The sequence below is a fragment of the Poeciliopsis prolifica genome, unplaced genomic scaffold (assembly GCF_027474105.1).
Source record: "Poeciliopsis prolifica strain line A6 unplaced genomic scaffold, Auburn_PproV2 SCAFFOLD114, whole genome shotgun sequence".
Classification (NCBI taxonomy): Eukaryota; Metazoa; Chordata; class Actinopteri; order Cyprinodontiformes; family Poeciliidae; genus Poeciliopsis; species Poeciliopsis prolifica.
This window is the reverse complement of record NW_026562489.1, coordinates 787,485-811,356: the sequence shown is the minus strand read 5'-3', so window position 1 is coordinate 811,356 and position 23,872 is coordinate 787,485. Positions and strand designations below refer to the sequence as shown.

Sequence of the window (23,872 nt, the reverse complement as noted above, 5' to 3'; positions counted from 1 at the left end):
CACTTTGTTTTTTCTTTTGTCATCACCTTTGCTCACATTGTGTTCCCTTTCAATTCTGTCCTGCTAATAATACCCCCTTTTATCTTGTCACCACGTTGAATCAAACATAAACAATCCTTTTTGTTGGTACCAGAAAAAATCCTGCAATAACTTGATTTTTCAGAATTTAGGCGGCTCAAACAATGAGTTTAATTCTGGGAATTTGTTCAGGTTCGTCTAAATGTAACATTTAAATACCTTTCAGTAAAAATGACTTAAATTTTAAACTGAAAACCTCTGAAATATCAGCTGAATAGTTTAAACATTTTTGGTTTTGGTTTAAATTTCATTTTAGATGTTACAATACAGTTTGTGATTTTAACTCAAAATAAAATACTCAAATTATATTCCATAAAAATAGCTAATTGTAACATTTATCTAACTGTACACAAAGCAAAGTTTATAAAGGGTTTATCTACTTTGAAAGTTAACACCATTTCAAATACGTAAAAAAATTAGTTGGCTAATATTTACTTATCACTTATCTCATCTAAACCTAGTTTACACCAATTACTTAACTTTGAATAAATCTTTTTTTTTTTTTTTTTACAGTTGTTAGAGTCACTTAGAAATGATAAATTATTTCTACATTTCATCATAAAGACTCAGTCAAATCTTTAGTTTAAGGAAACATAAAGAAAGTTAAATTTCACTCAAAACTTGTAAATCTGTTCCTGGTTTTGAACTCATAAATATTTTACTTATCGGGTCTTAATGGAAAAAGTACGACTCTAAGCCATAATATATTGTAACGGATCAGAAAGTTTGGATTTAAATGTTTGATATATTTGTGTTTTTACAAGGAAAAATACAAATATAGTCAGCTGAAAGCCAGTTTCTCATCTGAACAAATAACAGCCTTCCGACGGCAGTCTCCATGTCTCAGTGTCATGCAGTGTCTCACAAACACGCAGAGGAACGGTTTGCCTCGGGCTGTGAGGAAAACAAGTGGAAGGATTTGGGACTCTGGGATGAGGAGAGATGTGGGAGGGGTGAAACGATAACAAGTGAAGAGTTTATCACTTGAGGCAATAATAGAAGCAAGTCAGGGTTAAAATGGGAGGAAATGCAGAGGGGAAAGTGCAGGTGGAAAAATATTGTGAGGCTGTCTTGTAAACTGAAAAGCAAAATTCTTTCACAAAATGTATGTTTTCTGCTTAAACATAAGCTGAGACAGAAGTTGAAACATGTGTCTTTGTTGCTTTTTATTCTTCCCTCCCAGGCAGAGCAGCTCCCCGTTGCACTGATGCAACCTTAAAACTTCAGTCTCTTTCCTAGGTTGACTTTCCTCCCAGCAAAATTTACCCAGGACTTGTGTGGAGTGTTTAACTTTACCTTTTCCAGGAGACTGAGTCTCCTCATTTATTGTTTCTAGTTTATTCAAAATAAAACACTCAGACACACAAAATAATAATAATAATTGTTGTTGTTAGTCAATCAGCCTTTCAAAGAAATTCAAAACAAAGGCAAATAAAATAATTTATGTGCCATTCAGCTTGTTAAAAATCTACCAATTCCACTCTTCTTCCATTTAGTATGAGAAATATTGTCACAGAATCAACAATTAAATGAGATGACATCAGATAAGAAGAATAAAAGAAATGAAAAAAGGATAAAATTAATTCACTTATTGTAATGCAAATGAAAATTGCTTTGCAACAATTTTAGATATTATAGTTTTCAATTATTCTCTTTTAATTCCCTGAAATGAAGAAATAAAGGTAAAATACAATAGTGATTTATTTTAAACTAGTGAGAATAAGTCACCTTAATGTAATTTGTAAATTCAAGCAATGCTTTCAAGTGAGCTTGAAAGCATCCACAGTAAATTCACAGTAAAACTACAATGTAAAAATGATAAAGTTAGAAACAAACTAACCTTTTTAAAAACAGTGGAGGGCATTCTGGGTAAATACCAACAGACCAGTGGTAGGAAGAGAAGTCTGACCACTAAAATCTGACTCTGCAATTTCTTATTCAGTCTGAATGATCAGTGCTGCTTTGTTTTTCTGGAAGTTGTTGCTTGAAAATCCAATCTTATTTTCAAGTATTTACTGTTAAATGATTTAAAAACTCACTGTGATGTTGCTTTATTGTGTGTGAACTTTGATTTTTGGCAGCTTGTTTAAGGCAAAGACCTTCAGTTTGTATATAACAAAAAAGATGCACAATCTCCAAAACATTTAGGCCTAAATAGTTCACAAAATATTTTACAAATGATTTTTAGTTTGTCTGACTGTTTTCAGTGTGAAATGGAAGTGAAAAAGTCTTAAAAACCCAACCACTCTTGCAACAGCCACTTATGTTCCAAAAGAACAGTTTAATGTTGTCAAAATCCACAGTCACCAAGTTACAAATGTGGTTAGACTCAACATCTCCCCAAAATAACACCACACATGAATGAGATTACTCCAACACTGCACAACACAGTTCAAAGGACGGTAATAGTTGTACTTTAATGCTGTGATTCATAAAAATAAAATAAAATTCATGGAAACGTCAAGCGTTTTCTTTGAGCCACTTGTGCACAATCAGTAAATTTCAAACCAGACCAAAGCGTCGATTAAATGGACAAAACACGGAAAGTGAATTTCAGCGGTAGATGAAGAGGTATTTGGGGGAAAAATACTGCAAAGTTGGAATTGTTGAAGAGGAAGGATTGCGGAGGAGGAAGAGGACAAAGAAATTGGGCAAGAAATGGCAGAAAACAAAAGGGAACTGTGACATGCATGGAGAAACATGCTCCTCCTCGCCGCGAAGCCAGACACCTTCCTTGACGAGTAAAAAGCCTCAGGGGTTGGCCAGGCTACTCCGACAATCAATGTCACTCACCCCCGCGCCACACACACACACACGCACGCACACACACACACACACACACACACACACACACACACACACACACACACACACACACACACACACACACACACACACACACACACTAAACAAGCTTCAGAGTGCCAGTTTTGGAGTTTCCAGGAGAGAGATTTTACCTTCTGACAGTCGCTGTCAATCAAGATGCACTCAGACTCCAAAATCTCTAAATGCACTTTTATTCTTTGTCTGTTGACAGGAGAGGAGCATTCTCTTTGTAGAGCTCAGAGGCTTTTGTTACATTCAAGCAGCGAACATTGCTGTAAAAAAAAAAACAAACTCTGGACCTTTTATGAATTTTAATGAGCTTGAATGAGTTTTTTTCAAATTTCTGATATAATTGATTTCAATTAAATCCTTTGTTCAGAACCGATGAAATGCAAATGAAGACGGTTACATTCCTGACTTTGGTTGCATAAAGTCACCATCAGTGGATCTCTGGTCTCTTATTGGATAAATCCTCATGATTGTCAGGCAAAAGTGGAAATCTAAACAATATGAGGAAGACGGAAATATTGAGCTGCATCTCCAAAACAACTTTAGTCTTATGCTTGAAAAAGTCACTCCATCCTGAAACATGCACTGTGTCTTTTGTCTCTAATACTAGTAAAATATGTTCTTCGTACTGGTAAATATTGTTTGGCAACCAAAGCAAATATTGTCGGATGTTATCGGCCCAAATTTACACATCAGTGTTTGAACTGATCCTTTTCTCTTTGCAACCATTAATAGAAACATTTTTTAAACAAATTAAGCTATATTCACAATGTCTGAATATAATCTGCTCAAAAAAGAAACAAGTCGTTTTGAATTATTCATTTCTAATAGTTTTTTAGTTAAAATTATCTCCTCTAAAGTCATTTAAATTAAAAGATAAAATTTTAACCAATTTTAAAACCTTAAATTTACTGAAGCAAAGGTCATATTCTAACTTATTTCAGCCGTTAAATTACAATTAAGTTGATAACAAAAATCTAATGCGTTTTTTAAAATATAGATAAAATAATATTCTAGTTCTAGAAATGTTGCTTCTTTTGATTAAAATAACATTGACCTGCATAATGTTTCACTATCCAACTAAACATCATCTCACATTAAAGTCTGATTATTTTTGACTTAACTAAAATATTTAATGGCCAAATAAAACATGTAAAAACTGAACATCTGAAGGATGTTCCACTTTCTGTTTCTCTTCCCTTCTTTCATAAAGAACTGTCAAAAGATTACATTTTGAAGAAAACCAGATGCTAAACCTGCCATGCAGGCATTTTTTCCATGCTGCACGTTTAGGCTTCAAATTTGAAAGACTATCATTTGATTTACAATAACAGATGTTTGCAAATATAAGGCATGCTGGAACAGCCTCACTGTGTGACAGGAGGTGGAATAAAGGAAGAACAGATTGATCTGAACGAAAACAGAAATAAGGCTGATCTAAATATAATGGGTAAAACTAAGGCAAATTAACAGAACTACAAAAATAACAAGCCAAGGTCCGAACAGCAGGTATTTGGATTCAACTCCACAGGGAAACCATTTGGCAAAATTTTTCTCTGCAAGATTCCCATAGTTGTTATTAAATGGTTTAAAGATGTTCTGTTCCAAAAAGAAAAGAAAGTCACCAGAATTGGAGTTTCAGTGAAAGAATAAAAGTTTATTTCCTACATATAGTCTGGTTTCTGAAACGTTTGCCAGTAAAACATTTAAACTTAAGAATATTCAATAGTAGTAATTATAATACTGATAACCAACATAAAGCTTTTCCAGAGCTTTTCTATAATAATTCCCAGATTAGTTGACAGGAAGGTTCATAGTTACTTTGCAGCAGAAATGAATGAACTATGAGACCAAACTCGAATATTTGAACCACATTGGACTGGAAACAGCAGTGGTATGAAGGAAGACCTTGAGGCATCCTTCATCTATCTGTAGTAGAACAAGAGTGAACATTTCTGAAATGTGCCTTTAAAAGGAGCAAAGTAGATGAATGGAAAGTTTATTCAGCATGCAAAAATGATCTTGTTGGAAACGTCAATGTGTTAATTTCTGGACTTATGGGAATATTTGAGTTTTTCTGTGTGATGGATCTCAACTTGTGTGTTTTTCTCTTCACAGGAAACCAAAATCAACTGCGTCCGTCTGGCTCGCAAAGGTATGAGCACCCTTCCATTGATACGGAGCAACACTACACTAGTATTAGTATTATTCCAGTGATCATGTTGTAGTTTTGTTATCACGTCAACCTGTAGGAGTTAGTTAGAAGAGACAAACACTCACACACTGCAGAAAAAGGCCAACTATTCACAACCATGTAATCCTGCATGCTTTTCTTCCGCAGCATCTCTGTCCATCTCTTCTGCTTCAATGTTTCTCACACTCTGCTCCTTTTCCTGTATCCGGCTCTCCTCCTGTCACCTCATGCCACATCCGTGCTGTTCACCAGTGTTTAAAGATCAGAGTCGCAGTAGACTGTTGGATCAGCTTCATTAGACCCAGTGGACGGATGCTAAAGTGTTTCTGATTCCACCTCATTCTGCCTGGCTCTCTCCGTGTCTCAGATCTTTATTTGCTGCTCATCTTTTGCAGATACACCCATTTGTGTGCTGGGCAGTGTGCTTTGGAAGCTTTTTAGCTTGCTATTGATTTTTCTCACCTTCTGTTTTTTTTTTTTTCTATCCCATTTTTTATCTGCATCAAGCATTGGTTTGATTTTTCCACATTTTCAATCTCTGTTTCTGTCTCATCCACAGTACATCAAGGCTTTATCACTCATTTGTGCACATTTCTTTCTCTTATAGCTTTTTTCTTCATCTATCATACCAAATGTTTTTTTGTGTGTTTGGTTAGGTTATAGGGAATATAATGGGTATGTGGACACTGACTGTCTGCATGTTTGTGTGTATCAGATAAGACATGCTTTTCACTTTGTGGCTCTCTTCAAAACACAAATGGCAAACTTTACTTTTTAAAATAGTTAATTTTCAAAAATTCAAGTTACATCTAATTTAAAAGGACTTGAAAGTTTTAAAGTGGGCAGTGAGTGGCAGTGCAGATGGATAATTTTGAGGAAGCTTAGAGCTGTTCAGTGAAAAATGGAGTCTGTCTTTTTACTCCAATCAAGATGAGGAAAAAATTACAAGCAGCAATTTTGGTTGGAATTATTTCTCACGCTTTTTAGAATAAATGACGTTTATTTGACAGTTTCATTCAGTTTTATTTATATAGAGAAAAATTCCTCCACAAATGATGTGAAGGCACTTTCGCCAAACAGATCAAATTTATTTCCAGTAATTTGCAATCCAGATCGGTCCATATTCATTCAGCTTATTCCAGTACAAATTAATGTAATGCAGTTCATATTATGTGAAATATGCAGTTCCAACTTTCTCAAACATGGATCTCTGACACATGGGCCAAAATTATAGAGTCAAAAGTAGATGCGTACCAAAAAACAAAAAAAACTACAATCAAGCACATAGTTTTTTTTTCTTCTGTTGTATGAAAGGGATGTTATTCAAAACTTTAAAATTATTTACTGTAATATAAAAATATATCTTCAAATTCTTTTGGACTTGAGTGAACAAATTTATGTTCAGCTTTAAGAGCAGAAACGTTTGCTGTGCTTATCAAACTTTAATAAATTAAATGAAAACTGATTTTGGTGCAGCAAAGTGAGATTTTCAGAAAAAAGTTCACTTTGCTGTAAAACATGTTTGGTTTATATTATAAAAACTGAATGATTTTTACTTAACATTTTCCATTGTAAGAAAAAAAATCTTTACCTGGATCACAGGTAAAACGTCTCTGTCTGCATCAGTCACCTGAGCTGGACGGGCCAAACTGGTATCATTCTTTAACTGCAATTGGGGGCTGCACAAAAAACAGGCCAAGAATCACAAATGGCCCTCGGACCACACTTTGGACACCCCAGCTGTAAAGAAATCAGAAAACTGTATGCAGTGTCAGAGAAATTCTTTAGCAGCAAAGTCATGACAGTGAAGAGAAACAACTACCAACCCTGTAAACCTGCAGCAAAATAGAAAAGTTTTTTTCTTCAGGATAATTTGGTGATTTAACAGAAAACCAGTGAAGAGAGGTTGAAGTCTTCTTCTAATTTTCATCAAAACTCTTGCTGCATGATGAGATAAAATGTTTTAAAGAATATGTTTAAACATGTTTATGACCAAACAACAGCAGTTAAAAGTACTACATACAGGAACATTTGTTTGTGAGGCATTCTGGGACTGAACAGTTTGGAGCTGAACAGAAATTCTGCTTTATTTGTCCTGCTGTAAAAAAGCTGGATAAATATTCAGGGTCTTGATGACAGACAGCGTCTGTAATAACTGCTGTGACAAGGAACACAACAGATGCTTGAGATTCCCAGCAGCTGCGTTTGAACTCAACGTTTTCTACCATAAAGAACTGAAAGCGCCTCTTTATTCCCACATTTCTGTTTTTGTTCCTCTAACAGGAAGTTTGTGTTCAGGATCTTTTCAAAGAACGTTTGAGGTTTCAGCTGTTGCTTGTCCAGAGCCACTCCTTTTATCACAGCTGGCCGCCATCTTGGCCTTCTAGCAAAATGTTCTTCAACCTTGAGAAAAGTGCTGATAATATTAAGTTTTTCTCTAAAACCCTCATCTGTTCCCTCTGTCCAGGCCTGTATTAGTCCAATATATTGATCTCTACAAAATTTTACTTCTCTATAACAGACATTTTCTTTGAGTTTTGTTGAAACATTCACCCACTAGTGTTTCAGTTGAACAGTCTGCTGTGGACGAGATGAGTCAGATATGGAAATAAGTTCATTTCACTGCAGCAGACGCACATTTTATAAGCTGGAGATGCTTTTGAAATTAGTGGGCATATAAGAAATCCAATATTCAGAAGCTTTAAAACTGAATTTCTTTAAAAGTAGCATCACTTTACTTGCAGGAGCATTTCAAACTTTAATGAAAATCATCACAAATCAAGGCCTCTGACTGTAAAACTTTAGATGAAGCACATCTGCTGTCTGGTTATTAGGTCTGGGATTCAGTGGGCTTGGATTTGCTGTACTCACATTATCAAAACATGTTTTGTCTGTCTGGCCTGAGGCTGAGTTGAACCTTGAGATATTTTTTTCTTACTAACTAAGCAGATTTTTGAAAGTTAAAAGAATTTTTCGATCATTAGACAAACTATCTTACGGTTTAAAAACTTTGGATTTGTCTGTAGTAAAATAAATGGTCAGTTCATTAGACACCAGTTCAACTGAAAACAGAAACTAATAACAATCGAACTGCAGGTAATATTAACTTTAAAGACAGAATAACTCAACATCACAAACTGTAAACTTTATCCTGTCGGTTAGTTTTCGATTGATTTTCTCAGTTTATCCTGCTACATATTTGCAGGGATTTACTTAAATGGGAACCAAAAACCTTGAAGAAATCGTCAGCATCTGGCTGCATCAGATCCTTTTTGATGTTATAAATCTGACCTTGCTTTAGAAGAGGACTGATCCATAATTTGATGTGAAATTAATATGCATCAGCAAAAGAGGCACAGAAATTTGTGTGCTTGATATTTATCATGTAGGGAAACTGTCTCTGAACAGCTGTCCTGTTTCTCTCTCTGAGAGATGACGTGACTCAGAGTTTTACTTCCCCCTCATCAGCCCATAGAGAGTCTGAATTTCAATCTTTCTTTTGCATTTTTAAAATGCATTTGAGAGAAATAGAAAGTTGTCATTTTTATGGAAATAGACAAACATTTTCTGACAGCAAATCCAAGTGAAGAAACGGAGGTTTCAGCTTCATAAGGAACAAATATCTAAGAAACATGACTGATTCATTTTAATTTGAACTGGGAATTAAGTAAAAAAGAAAGTCCTTAGAATTTACAGTATTATTTAAAAACATAAAAATTAAGGGAAACATACAATACATATCGTTGAAACAATTTGCGATTTGAATTTGAATAGATTATCTCTTCTGTAAAAGTGAAACCTGTTTCCCAGCAGAAATCAGATTTTTTTTCTCTAATTAGCCACAAAGTGTTTTTTTTTTATTTTTATTTTTTTACCATCTCTTTCTTTCCTTCATTTCTTGTCCCTTTGTTCCTATTAACCCGTCAGGCCGGGTCGACTCTTGACCGACTCCTAATACCACATCTGCATTCGCTGCCAGCTCTTTACTAAATAGGCATATTCGACACATCTGTCAGGCCGCCTCCTGGTAAAAGCCACTCAGGTTGCTCATTGACAGTTTTTTGTTTTGGCAAACAGACCAGTCATATCCCAGCTAAATGCTATTGATTTCATTGTGCTAGTACCATCTCCACCGCTGCAGTTTCTCTCCTTAGACAGATCAAAGCAGGGAGATCTAATGAAACTGATAAATAAAACGAAATATCTTTTTTCTTAGACTTTTTTCTTCTTTTTTCCTTTTTTTTGTTGTTGTTTGTTTTTCTCTCTTCCCTCTCTCTCATGCTTTCCGGCGGGGACGTGCGGCCCTTGGCCTTAGTGGTAATAGGTAGGGGACAAATAACAACGCCGTACATTCTAGTCATCCCAAGCGAAGGTGATTATTTCTTTATAGGCAGAATATCTTCTTCCCTATGTTATGTCACAGCACAACCATAAACACGACACAAAACAATAATTCATTTTGGTTATTTCCTGCCCTACACCTCCTCCACTTTATCCCTCTGTTTCCTGATTTGTCTTGGTTTTCCATTTTTTGGGGCTCCTTGGTTGTTGTTCCTCCTCATCTTCATCTTACTGCATTCGTTTGCATGTCTGCTCTGCTTCGGATGTTGCTGGCTGTGGTTGAACCTCAACTCAGTCTTGCATGTAAGCCCACATACTCCAGTGAAGCTGCTACACAGATGACAGTCCACTGATTGCGATGGAATCACAGAAGTGTTGGTATTTGTTTCGTCTAATAAAAAAAAATTCATTTGAAAGTGAGCAAACACCAAAGGTCGCCTCCATAAAAGATTCAACTCTATAATGAAAGTGCACAATTTAAACAACCCTCCGCAGCCTACTTGCCTGTATTTTGTGTCCGAATTCAACTAAGGCCAACTGAATACTTGATGAAACAGCAAAGGATGATGGCAGCTCATTTACATAAAAATGGAAACCTTTCTTTCACAGTTCCATTCAGCTCATTGTTAGTTCCCTGCATTTGTTTTACTCTTAGACCTTTTCCCGGGCTCTTTATGAATGCTAAATACCTGTTTTTTCTGCTGCAGGTCAAGTCTAGACATTAAAATATGTAGAAAATGAAAGTGCAGAATGATTGTATAAACACTGAAATAAAACTGGTGTTTATGTCCTTTGAAAGAAACATTTAACTGAACGTCAGAATGTCTATAAAAGCTGCTGGACTCCACTGACATCACAGGCAACTCAACATTTTACCAAAAGACATTTGAATGGTTAGTAATGTTAGTTAAAATTGTGTTATTTAACTTTGTTAAATACTGCTGCTGCATTAGCTTCATATTTAGCTTTATTGGTTATTATTATTTAATAGTGTCGAGTGAAAAGTGCCATGGCATCTGGTTATTTTAGACATTAGAAACAAAACAATTGATCAATTATTAATACTGACTAACATGAAACACCTTTAGTGTGATCAGTCTCCACCATTAAAGTGGAATCTGTGATTTTTAAAACATGTCAGTTCAGTTTTAAAATTCAGTGGTATATTTTATGCTTAGTGCTGTAAGGCAGTGGTGTGCAGAAATAAAAGGTCGGACCACTGCTGTAAGGTACGGCTGATCTCTGGAGCGCCAAAGTGAACCGAGCCCATTGCACTCTATAGGATTGTCTGCATGAAGTGTTATGCAAATTTCATCAACAGTGTGTGAAGTATTGCAAGGACAAGCCATGGCACATTGTTTCTGACAGCCATTTGTTTTGAAGTATTTTCCATATGGTTGCTTTCAACACTGTGGGAGGAGAAGCAAAGTAAAAACTGACTGAAATGAAAAGATAAAAAGAAATGCCATTAGAGTGCTTCAGCGCTCCAGCATCGGCATGCTGAATGAGGAATAGGATTTCTACGTCGATGTGATCGTATGACCTTTTGATGCCTCAAACCCACTTCTTATAAACACATTGGTGTTTTGTGTCAGCTTCAATTGCTGTTACCATTAGTCCCGAGGTCGGTTCTAATTGGTTCTGTACAGAGTCATGTTGTAACTGCTCCACTGCTCTGCAATACTGATGCAACAGGCTGCTTGCCATGAGCATTTGTTTAAGGTCGACTCGGAGATGTGACTGCAGTTTAAACCTGCAATTTGACTGATGTCTGATTTGTTTGGTTTGACTCACAGTACGCCTTATTCTCATCTTTCTTTTTTCATATGTAATGACAATGTACTTCCTGCTTCTTCCCTAGTAAGTCAGGTTGCCCTCAAAATTTGCAGCAGATTGAGTCAGACTCTGAAAAGGGGAGAAGATGTTTGTAGGTGAATGTCTGGGGAGGATATGACATTTTAAGGGCACACTACCAACAAACAAAGGATGAAGTGCTTTTTAAGTAGCTGCACAGTCAGCAAGCAACATTCAACCGAGTTTAGAGTTGACACATGAAATAGATTAAGAGAAAGACAAACAAGAAAGACACAGTCACTAAATTCTTAAGGGAAGAAGAGACGGAATGAGAAACGGTTTCACAACAAAGACAGACTGGAAGAAACCAACATCAAAGTTCAAAATAAGAGAAAAGACGCCAGCACAGATCAAACTCCCGCCCATGAATTATTGTTTTTTTCCTATTTTTGTGTTCAAACAAATGCATTGCATTATTCCACCAGACAGATTGGTGAATCATTCATCTGCTCGACTTCACAAGAGTCCCGTGAATCTTAAAAACGTGATTGTGAAATCTTATACACCAAAAAATACATGACCGGGAAAATAGAAACACAATGAAAAGTGAAAAATGTCTTTAAATGTTTGGACCAGAACAGGACATTCAAAGTACTGCATATAAGTTCTACAAATGTTCTCTCACAGTCCTGCAAAGAGATGCACAGAAACATCAAATTTGAGAATTCTCACTTTTATTCACTAGTCATGAATTATTACATTGGTTTAGCGTAAATACAGCCTCCTGTTAGTCCAGGAGGCGTTTGGGGTTTTGCAGCAACATCCATAATCTAAAACTATTTACTGCATCTCAGCATAGTCACAATTCAAAAGTAACGTGATTTAGATTTTTTTTACACAAGACCACAATGTGGAAACTGCTGATATTTTCAGATATTTTTAGGGGGACATTTCACATTTTGACATGGTGTTATTACTTAGACCAGACCAACAAAACACCTTCAATCTGCTGTAGTCTGGGCATCATATGGAGTGGATGCCGTTGAAACGCACATGTGCTTTGACCCTTAACCTCCTTTTAAAAATATATTTATTCGTTATCAGAAGACATGGTAAACTGGACAGGTTAAGTAGCACACAATACAGTTCTATCTGCCATTTTTACTGTGCATGAGTAGAATCAATCCTGCATGTGGGGTTTCATACCTGCAGAGTAATTCACACCTTCTGCAGGAGTGTTTCCGAAAAGTTTCGCTTTCAGATCTGCTGTTCTGTGTCCGATCAACGGCGACGTGCAAGGAAGCGGCAGCATTACAAAGCATGTTAAGGTTTCACTGAGGACCAGCTCTGTGTGACCAGGGCCTTAAAAAAGATTCAGGTGAATAATGTTGTGTATTTTATGCTTTTACTAGAGGCCAAGATAAGAATACTCTCCCTTTAGGATCTCCATATAGGCTAAAGCTCGCAGGCCATATGTAGCTCTGGTGGTCAATAGTTGTTTGGTCAAATAAACACAAGAAGTGCATATTATAGATCAGATAGAGCAGTGTGGTTTATTTCAGATGAATAATCTTGTTAAACATGCTAAGCCATACCAACACTAATCCACAGAGGAAGCCACCCACAGCTGGTCAAAAAACAAAGCCCCAAACCAAACATTCAAATCAGACTCATCCAGGTCACAGCAGGAAGAAAAAAACATACATCTGCAACTTATAGCTTACATTCAGGTAAAGATTGACTCCGTCTTCACACAAAAAACTGCACAAATTCTTAAAATAAACTTTAATTTCACCTCATAATTTCACTAAAACTTATAAGATGGTCTCAAACGTCTCATCGTCCAACACAGACACAGGCATGCACAAAATCACACACAGCAAGAGAACTCCCATTTTAATATGCTATCCTGTGGTGCTGCAGAGCATCGCTAGCTGGGAGAATCAATCTTCTCTCTATTTGGATCAGATTATGTTTTTAATATCTCTGGCTTTACCCCTAATTCCTCCCAAGTAATTTTATTGTGCTCACGAAGTGAGCGAAATAAAAACGGGATGAAAAAAAATGCAAGAAAAGAAATGTATAAGTTGAAATGATATTAGGCAAATGTTCACAGGTGGAGATGTTTCACAGGATTACTCTAAATAGGCAGCCAGTATTATCAAATGGAGATATTAATTTATATGTTGCATTATTAGTGTCCAGAAATAAAATATCCATCAAGCTGCATAGTGCTATTGTTTAAAGAATATTTATGTGGAGAAAAAGATCAAATATTTTACTCGTATAAAATATTTTCAAAATGGGCTTATTGTGTGAATAAGTTTAAGGAAACAGATATAAATGAAGCAATTTGAATGCTTTTCGGATGCACTGTTGGTGTTCAACAAGCTGAAACAAACAAGACTCTTCTGTAAACCACTGCAGATTCACTTCAACTACATTAGTGTTTAATTTGTGTAGCAGTTTCTGTTTTCCTGCAGTAAGTCCTGCAGTGTGTACAGTTTTCCCCTGGTGTCAGCACACCAGCAGACAGTCACTGGGAAGGCCAAGCGTCCGAAACAGACAGTCTAGGGTCCACAGAGACAGCCGGAGCGCTTCAGCCTCTCACTTCCACATTTCATCTTCTCTCCAGAAGAAATAGTTTCAAGACTCTTTCAGGCATTAAGAGTCTTGCCTCTTTTCTGTGGCTCTTGCAGTAATTACAAAAAAAAACAATTTATAATAAATAAGTAGTAGAAATAAAAAGACTTGAACCATGTTTATTGGTCACCTTTTAAAGTGATGATCTCAACTGGAATTTTACAATTTATCTGAAAATACTAAACCTTGTGGGAAAAGCTGAATATCTATCAATTAATGAAGTAATTGGAAATGTTACTTTCCAAGATTTAAGAAACAAAAACTACTCAGAAATGATACATTTATGTAAAAAATGACTCTTCTCCCTGGCTTTGGTATTTCTAAAGAGAATAAGGCTAAAGTGCACAGCTTACACTAAGGCAAAACAATATGTTGCTAATATGCTGCCGTGGACAGTGGTGGGCAGCGCTAACCAGATGTTTACCTGCGCTAATCCTAATAATTAGTTCTGCTAACACTAAAGTGCTATACCAACACAGTACTTGGTGGAAGCTAATGCTAAAGTGCTACAACATGATCAACTTGGTTATTGCACACCTACCTGTATGGAAAGGGATTTTTTTTGGAATATACTTTCGTTTATATTTTCAGCTTGTTAGTTGTTGAGTATTGCTCTAATGAACATAAACAACATCAGCATCAACACAGATATTGAAATATATTTAAAGGAAAGTTTACACAGCAGCCTAATAAACTAGCGCTTTAGATTTTATCCCAAAAAAATATTTATGGAAGGCTAAATGCAGTAAACATTTTCAAATTAGCAAAAATGCTAAAGCGCTAAATGAAAAGCTAGCTCCACTATTCATGCATTTGCACAAGTGCGCCCACTACTGGTCATTTCAATATCTGTGTACAATGGTCATGTTGCAAAGGATTGTTTGGAGCACAATGATTGTTTGCTAATAGTTTTATGAACTTGAATTTTCCATGCTAACTCTACATTTAGCCAGCTGGACATTTCCTTCTATTTTGGCACATTACCCAAAATACTAAACATCACAATATTGGAAGCAGAAGAGGAAGACAATATAACTACTTTATATATATTTATATAAATAAATGCAAATGAGTAATTTGCATTTATTTCTTGTCTCCTTGTATAAATTACTCTTTCAGGAAGGAATGCTAATATAAAATCTAAATTTGTATGGTGTATAAATGGTATGGCGGTTCCTTTTATAGACTCCGTTTAAAGCCACTGGTGGTAAGAAAGGCAGAATTATCCATAAAATGTCATATGCCACCTGTTAGCTCATTATAACAATACAGCTATAAATGAGACTGCCCCAGCCTCCATGATGCTCCTCCACCAGCTGTGAATCAATCCCATTTAGCCGTGGTATTTTGCTTCAACTCAGGTCTCGCCCCTTTGTAATGGACACGCTTGTATTAGCTCCCATCTCTCCTGTCCTGGTCAGAGCGCCGTCTGAGTTCACCTGATTGGCTGAACAGCTCCCAACCTGGTCAATTGCAATGTCAAATGGAGCTGAACCCGTTGCCAGATGGGGTTCTCTGCTGTTGCATTGTGAACTGTTGAACCCAATCAGCACGTGAGGCTGTGAAGTGTGAACAAAGGGGGGTCACAGTGAAACGTGCCAGCTGATACATAATGTGGATCACTCAGGGGGGAAATTGAGCTTTAATACACCTGTGAGGTGATTACTGGGGCACAGGCTGACATGGAAATGTGAGCGTTCGTCTCCTGCATGATCGCCCAAGGCTCTCATGTAACCATAATGTGCTTGATGGACAACTAGGAACTTCTGGTCTCTGATTACAGAGAGGGCAACATGAAGTGGGAATGGGTGGAAAGCAAAAGATTCACATTTGTGTCCCTGCTGCTTCTCTGAAGCCGGTTTAAAGCAGACAAAATGCAAACTTTAGGTTTGAGATTTCCACGTTGTTTGCTTTTGGAGGCTAAGATAAATGTAAGGCATGTACTTTTGCAACACATGTAATGAAGCAGATTTGTTCTGAATTGTAATATTGACTGTCTTTATATGCCAAATCAGTGGAATGTTCTTATTTAGGACTCATTTAAATTGCAAAGCAACAAATCAGGTTATTCAATTATGAAGGGATTTAAAGAAGGTACAAGAGCAAAAATGCAGAGAACTGCAGTTTATAGAGCATCTGAGAATTAATTGTTGCTTTATTATGACCCACCATAATCTAAAACATATTTAGCGTTGAACATAGACATGGGATTCAAAATGCATATTGAGAATATCTTAATGTGCATTTATCTGGTAACAGTCGCTACATTTACATTGCAAATGTGCTTTATCAATATTCCACCAATGTCGAAAAAACACAATTTGGGAATTGTGGTTTTTTTCATCGTTTAAGAAACGCAACTAAAATCACATGTAAATAAGTTGGTGACCCTGGAAAAACCAGGTGTTTTGTTGTCAATTTATTATCCAACTATTTGCTTTATTCTTGTTGGTTGTGCAGGAGGCGCCACTTGTGCTTTTCAAAAATGTACAGTTATATAATTGCACATCTGGTGTGGCCAGCAACAGCTTATTTGATTTAAAGCGACAGCGCCTTAAAACTGCTCATTCTGAAGGGAGCAGGCAAAACGTAGCAGACTAAAATCTTATCATCCAAGAATGATTTTGTGCAGTAAATGTATTGAACATCACATTAAGTTCACCTTAATGGTCATTGTACATTTTAGGTTCAACCTTGAAACCTTGAAATTTCAGTCTGAAATCGAGTATCTCTGACATTTCGGTGTATTTATACTTCAGATCTGAACTATATTAAAGTTAATAGACACATTTCCCCAGTTTCTTCAAGCCTGCTGATAATTAGCAGAATCATTGTTTGTTCTAATTAGCACTAAACACTATTTGCGCTTTCAGAGAAATACATCAAACCCGCGATTGAAATGTCTCTGTGATCCCTTTTAAAAAACATTCAGAGTAAAGTGACATTTCTTTTTCAGCGTTGAAGCGTGGGATTGAGAGTGACAGAAGAATTTGTCTTATATACGTATTTTTTTTCAAACACGTGTAAGGATGGAGAGGCCGTGCGTGAATGGTCTGTCATTGAGGGCGTTCAGGGATTTCATAAGAACATCTCATCAGCCATTGAGGACTGCGGCAGCTATTACCAAGTGTGCCAAGGTTAGGTGCTTAAGCTGCGAGTTCGGTGTAACTGCTGCCAACCTTGTGTTGTTATTGCAGAGTGGGTGAAAAAGAGAGAGACAAGAGATTAACTGAACTCCAACACACCAGCATTACTCTATTAATCGCCTGTCTTTGTCTATCAAGGTTATAACAAGAGTCTGCTCAGTGTGAACGGGAGCATTCATGTGCACAATCACAGGCTTTTAAATAAGAGGCCTATAAAATCTTGATTTATAGTCGTTCAACTTTGTTGCTCTCAACTTTTTTTCTCCTTGTCTCTTGCTGGCCTGCCAGTAAAATCTTTGTAAAATACAATCCTAAAATGTCCAACAGAGGAAGACCTTTCTGAGTTAGATGTTGTTTTTCAGAGCATTTAATCCTGTCAGATGTTCTGTTCATATTTCAGTTCAGGCGCATCTCTGTAAATACATATTGGTGTAGATCCATCCAGGAAAATCTATTTTCTGAGGCCAGAATGATCTGCATTGATATTTAGGGCTGTTTGATCATCCAACTTGTGTTTTGCATTTACAGTTTTCTTTCTGTCTTTGGAATTTTTTTTTTTTTTGCATTCTGAAATATTTTATTTAATTTAGTAAATTCTTGGTTCATTGTGTTGCCTCGGCTGATTATAACATTCTGAATATTGTTTTGCTACTTCAACACTAACAAAGTGGACCTTATTTAGTTATCTTGTTTAAATAAAAGGGTTAGAAAGAACAACTGTCTGCAAGTTCTGACTCCCATCTGAAAATGGTCACAACTGTTTATTTTGATAGATTAATCTTAATTCACGTTGTAGAAACCATCTTGGCTGCTCTGTTGTAGCTTACGTCTACAGTCTTCCTTATGTACAGCTAAGCAGAGGAAAATGGATTGGTTGCCAATACCATGTCAAGCAGCACAACACCTGCGTGTTTCAGTTTCCCACGCTGCACATTTTAGAAATCCTCCACAAAAATAAATACATAAAACAATAATCTGAAAACAGGGAAGCTTTTGCTGAATTAGGAGGGGTTCCACTCTATATTGTCTCTCTTTCATATTTTATCCTGCTGCATAACTTTTATTGCTCTTATTTAACTCTTTTTTTGAAGGAATGTTTAGTCATCTCCTCACATTGGGACTAATCATGTTGCCTTCCCTTGTAGCTGACTAATGTATGCTGTATGTTTGTGCATGAACTTGATCCTTTGTGTAAATTAATGCAGCATGGACTGTGTCTGTTGTTTTTGTACGTAAAAAGTAAGTTTGTTTCTTTGAGACTGTATTTGTGGGATTCTGCCTATCGATATGACGTTCTGTGTGTGTGTTTGCGTGTGTGTGTGTGGATGCTCAGGTGCATCCACCCAGGATTCGGACGCCATGGAGCCGGAGAAGCAGGTGGACAGCACGGTGAAAATGGCTGGCATGATCGCAGGGAGTCTTATGATCATCATCATCCTCCTCGGGGTCATCCTGACCTTCAAGCGCAGGTATGCACTGAACCAAACAGCGCCAGGCAGCAGCTGCAGGGCCCGTGCACACAGGAAGTGGTTGGTTTTCAGGAAAGGAGGAGTCTGTCTGTAAAAGACAAAAATAAAAAGAGATAAATAACCTCACCAAACCCAGTGCTGCTTTTAAGGAGACCACAGCTTGAATAATCCAGGTTGGATTTAAGGTCTTTCCAGGCACATTAAGAATTCAGTGCAGTGTTGCCAGATTAGACGGGTTTCCTTGGCACAATTTATTTCTTTATTTTTAAATGTCATTAATTTGTAGGACTTGGTCAATCAAGTGTCACGAAACCCACGTTCAGAAATTCATCCACTATGGAACCTGGTGTCAAAAATGACTTTCTGGTGTAAAAGATGCAGAATCTGCGTGGATGTACTGCCTAAACCACAAAAAATATTTATGGATAACAACTAAAATAATCTTCAAGTGGACGGGGCCTTACATAAGAAACATGTTTGAAACAGTTGTAGCCATAGCTTCCTATGTGCAAGAGACCTAAAGCTGCTTGTGTAAGATTTTGAAAGCTCTTTAGCTTTGTTCTCAATTAACAAGATGGTTGGTAGCCTCTCTGGGCCACTTTGTGATCATGATGCATCATTTTGGGAGTAAGCAAGATTTAAAGGTCCTGTCAAATTGTCTTTCTGGAGAAACTTTCTTAAAAATGTAAGATTGGCTCAGTATGTATGAAAGATGAAACAATGCAAGGTTTCCATTTTTATTTCTTCTTTTTTACAGAAGTCAAGACAAAAAAGTAAAAAAAGTAAATTTCTTTAGACTGTTTGACCGGACCTTTCAACTGAACATTTGGACATCTGTTGGACATCAGAGTCTACCAACAATCTCGATGCCGTTAAATAATATTGATTAAATCATGTTGATTAAATCATGTTGATTACAGTTCAGTTAGGGAGAGACATTATAAATCTGAAAGTGTCCTCATTACTACCAGTTATTAATTGAAGCGTTATCAATGTTGAAAAGTAAATGTGCTTATTCTTAAAAATAAAAATAAAAATAAAAAAAATTGTGGATACATTTTTATGAAAAGGGATTATTGAAACTTTAAAAGCTTAAAAACTGTTTTCTTGTCAGGCAGAGCAAAAATATAAATGTAGTCACTTTTCTGATGAAAATATCAAATAAAAAATAAATATAAAAGTGGTAAATTTATATGAAACCAATATGATGCAATTTTCAACAATTTGCTACAGGATTAAAATACGGAGCTGAGTCTTGGTGAACATGCACACTGGCTGATCTCCATCACCTTCTTCCTGCCCTTTACATTCTCTCTTTCTCTTTTCTGCATCCCTTCATCCCCTTTTCCTCATTCTGTTTATGCAGTTTGTTTTACTTGGACCCATTTCTGTTCGATGTTTAACATTATTGTCGTGGTTTCTGGAGATTTTCTCACTTGACGGAACGATATCACACTAAACATTTCACAACTCGCCAACTACTGCACATTTAAAACTACTTGGAACATAGTTTTAAATGTCCAACTAAATCGGTGCAAAATCAGCACAGAAATGCAAATCAAATGTTAAATGTAACATTTTCAACAATATATTGGCAAAATCTTCTATTTTTTTTCTAGAATAAATGGAATTTAAATTCTGTTTAATCTGGTTTATTTACATTTTTTTGCTCAACAAATGTCTCAAACCACACGATAAGACATTCCGGGTCCAAGCAGAACTTTGGGTGAACCCAAAGACATGAATACAGACAGATGAAGAGATTAACTGATGTGTAAGATTTTATTGTTAAGTTGGTGCAAATGTGTCTCTTTCTTCATATTGGTCTTCACTGGGCATAGCATTTGTAATGGCCTTGGTATGAATGTACAGACTAACCGACAAATTTTCAGATATTTGTCAGCAAATAAGTAAAAAGTTCATTGGGTGGGAGAATCCTTATTATCGAAGACAATGTTGTGATGCTTCTTGTCTGGTCTTGAGGTTTGCACACGTCTCAGCAGGAATTTCAACCAACTTGTCTGTACAGAAATTGTAAATCCTTTTTTTGCTCCCTCTTGGACACTCAATGTTTTTCACAAATTTTTAAAAAAAGGATTGGGGTTTCAACAGTTGCTAGTTTGCTCTATAAACCTGATGTTCATCTTAACCCCGACTTTGACAAACAAGGCGACAAACCATTTTCAGAGTCTAGGAAAGAAGGTTGTCTATTCTTTTTTTTTTTTTTTTTCTGGCATTTCTGTTTTTTGAACATTGTGGGATGAGTTAAGCTGCAGTATGTAGCTGTTATTTAAATATATATCTATATCTATATATATATATCTATATCTATATATATATATATATATATATATCTATATATATATATAGATATAAATGGTAATGGTGAACCAACCAGACATTGTCGTAGTGGATAAACATCAGAGGAAAGCCGTTGTGGTAGATGTAGCAATACCAAGCGACTGCAACATCAGGAAAAAGGAGAAACTGGAGAAATACCAGGGCCTCAGGGAGGAACTGGAGAGGGCCTGGAAGGTGAAGACCACAGTGGTGCCTGTGGTCATCGGGGCCCTCGGGGCAGTAACCCCCAAACTGGGGCAGTGGCTACAACAGATCCCAGGAACAACATCAGACATCTCAGTCCAGAAATGTGCAGTCCTTGGCACAGCCAAGATACTGCAGGACCCTCAAGCTTCCAGGCCAGGACCCGAGCTCAGAGGATAAGAACCACCCGCAGTGGGTGGGAAGGGAATTTTTTTTTTTTTTTGTTGAAACTGTCACTAAGTTGTGACAGTGTGGTATGAGACAAATAGTCTTTGAAAAAATTAAGCTCCTCTTCTTTCTCCAAGTGCTAACTAGAAACAATCAGAGCCTGGAGGAGGGTCTCAGCGCTGTCAGTCACCCCTCTGTGTGGCGCTGCTCGCCCCTCTCTCCTTCTCTCTGCTACGCTGCAGCTAGCACAGCCTGTCACAAATGCTCAGGCTAGTTAGCATAGCCACTCATGATGGCGGATAAACAGTACGTTGCTTCTCCCCCATTAGCACAATTAGCAGTAAGTGTTAGCAAGTGTTGCCTCATTGTTGCCATACGTCTCTTCTGTTTGCTCAGTAAATCTAGCAATGGATAAAAAGAAAGACACGCTATTAAATGATCCATTTTGCTTTAAGCTTTGACCAGATGGTATTTTGGATAAAACCAAAGTAATTTGAGTTCTTAGCAAAGGTGAATTTAATTACCGCTGAAGCAGTTTGTCATTTACATATCAGCTGAAGGCGAAACAACCTGGTGTGGCAGGGAGGGAGGAGGGTCTGCGACTGTTCCAGCTGTTTGGAGCGAGAGGCGGGCCACTGCCGAGGGAAACTCACCGCAAATACAGAGACGGTAGCTAAAAAATGCCGACCTGTAAATATTGTTGAAGCCGGAGGGATGTGATTCAGGAGGAGATTAGATCTGCTTTCAAAACAAAGCAAAAACGTTGCAGTTTATAACAATTGCTGCGTTTTTTTTAAGTCATGGTTTTGTCATGGTTTTAATAAAGTTATATTGTGCATTTTTTACATGCAAATCAATTTCACCACTTTTAAATAGCATTAGACTAAAAAACAAAATAAGCAATAAAAGTCAACAACCTTGACTTTTATTGTCAATATTGTTATATTTGCGACGTAATTGACTCAATCTATCTTTATCACGTTTCCTTGAAAAGTGATCAATACTAATTAAGTGTGATTAATTTGAACAGATTTGCTATTAATTAGGTTATTTTATTAATCGATTAACAGCCCGAAGTTAACCTTTTAGTCAAAACAGTGTGTAAAGGTGAAACAAATGTGCATTTTATATGCCAGACTTTCAGATAAAGTGACAGGACAAATGGAAGAAAAGCAGAAGTCTTGACATGGGGTCAGTAGAAAACCTCATCAGAGTCAAACTCTGGCTGATCGGAGAACATCTCAAACACTCGGAGTCAGAGAGAAGAGGATGCACAGAGATGAATATATGTTGTGACTTCAGAGAAGGGAGATCAAAAAATATAAAAATTGATAGCAAATCTGCTCTTCTCGACTCTAGGTTCAAGTAGACATGCTAGTAATTGCTAACCGGGATAACAGGGCCTGGTGTGCATTAAAAAGCCAATTAGAAGGCCAACACAGCTGTACTCAAAAGGATGCAGCTGACAAGTTGTCCAGGTGATCTGATTTAAATTAATCCGTACTCCGAGGTGGGATTAGAGTCAGACTCTGGTTGAATAAACACAGGAGTGGTGGAGGGAACAGAGGTAATAAAAAAACTTTAAAGAAAGTTGCAAACAGGAAGCATGAAAGTAAAGCTCCAACTTTATGTAGGTTTAAAAAGAGATAAGACAACGAGTTTGTGAGAATATTTAAGAAGAAGAGATAAATGAAGATGGAAATGCATTCTGACAAAAGAACATTTACAATGTCGGAGACCATTTTCTCTGGTCATTTATATTTTAAACCTGTACGCTTCAGCCAGTTGTCCCTGTGGGATAGACAAGGTTGTTTTTTAATGGAAAGTGCTTTACGCACTTTTTACTCCCCATAAATTATTCTGCGACAGAACTTTTCAGGAAGGGAGCATGTCCAATTGTCCGATCATTCTTTTCAGAAATTGTTACATGTGTTTCAGAGGGGATTTGAACAAAGCTGGAGGGGGATGCTGCTGATAATTTAATGTAAACTTCAACATCGGTGGACACAGCTGAAGACTTAATGGGGATCTGGTGTTTCTACAGCCTCAGGACTCAAACAACCACAAGATACACTTTTTATTGAAATGTTGAAAGCAGAATTGATGAATAATTAATGTTTCTGCTATTCCCTAAACAAGGGGGGATTTTAGTGTACAATGCCTGAACAGCAGACCTGAGCTGAGAAACTGAGGAAAGGTGACAAATCTGGAACTGCAAATTAATGAGAGAATCTGCATCTTTCTGGGGATTTTAATGTTATCTATGTATGCGTATTTGTATCTAGTTTCCACATACCTGAAATGCTTCATCACCCTATAAAGAAAATTAACTTTGATTTGATTTGGAACATAAACACACAAGTTTCTGTTCCAAATTATAAACTTCAAGGAAAACGTGAAGCCAAATACACAAAGCAGGAAGTAAACAATACAAGTGTTTCCTCTGGCTAAATGGTGCCTTCGACTGCTTCAGCCGCAGAAATCTGCAAACGTTCCTGCAGAAATCTGACTGGAGGTACATAAACACTTTGGAAAAGATTTACACAACTCAGAAAAACTCAATTATGTTCACGTACAACACCTTCAAAGTATTTATACCTCAAACGTTTTGCTGTATTATAACAAAAAGTCCCATCTATCTTATTTTGGTTTTATATGGC

General features: G+C 36.8%; 1 pseudogene; it reads left to right on the top strand.

The window, feature by feature from the left end:
- Positions 1-23,872, top strand: part of LOC129354640 (receptor-type tyrosine-protein phosphatase T-like) — a 162,055-nt pseudogene that overhangs the window by 43,580 nt on the left and 94,603 nt on the right.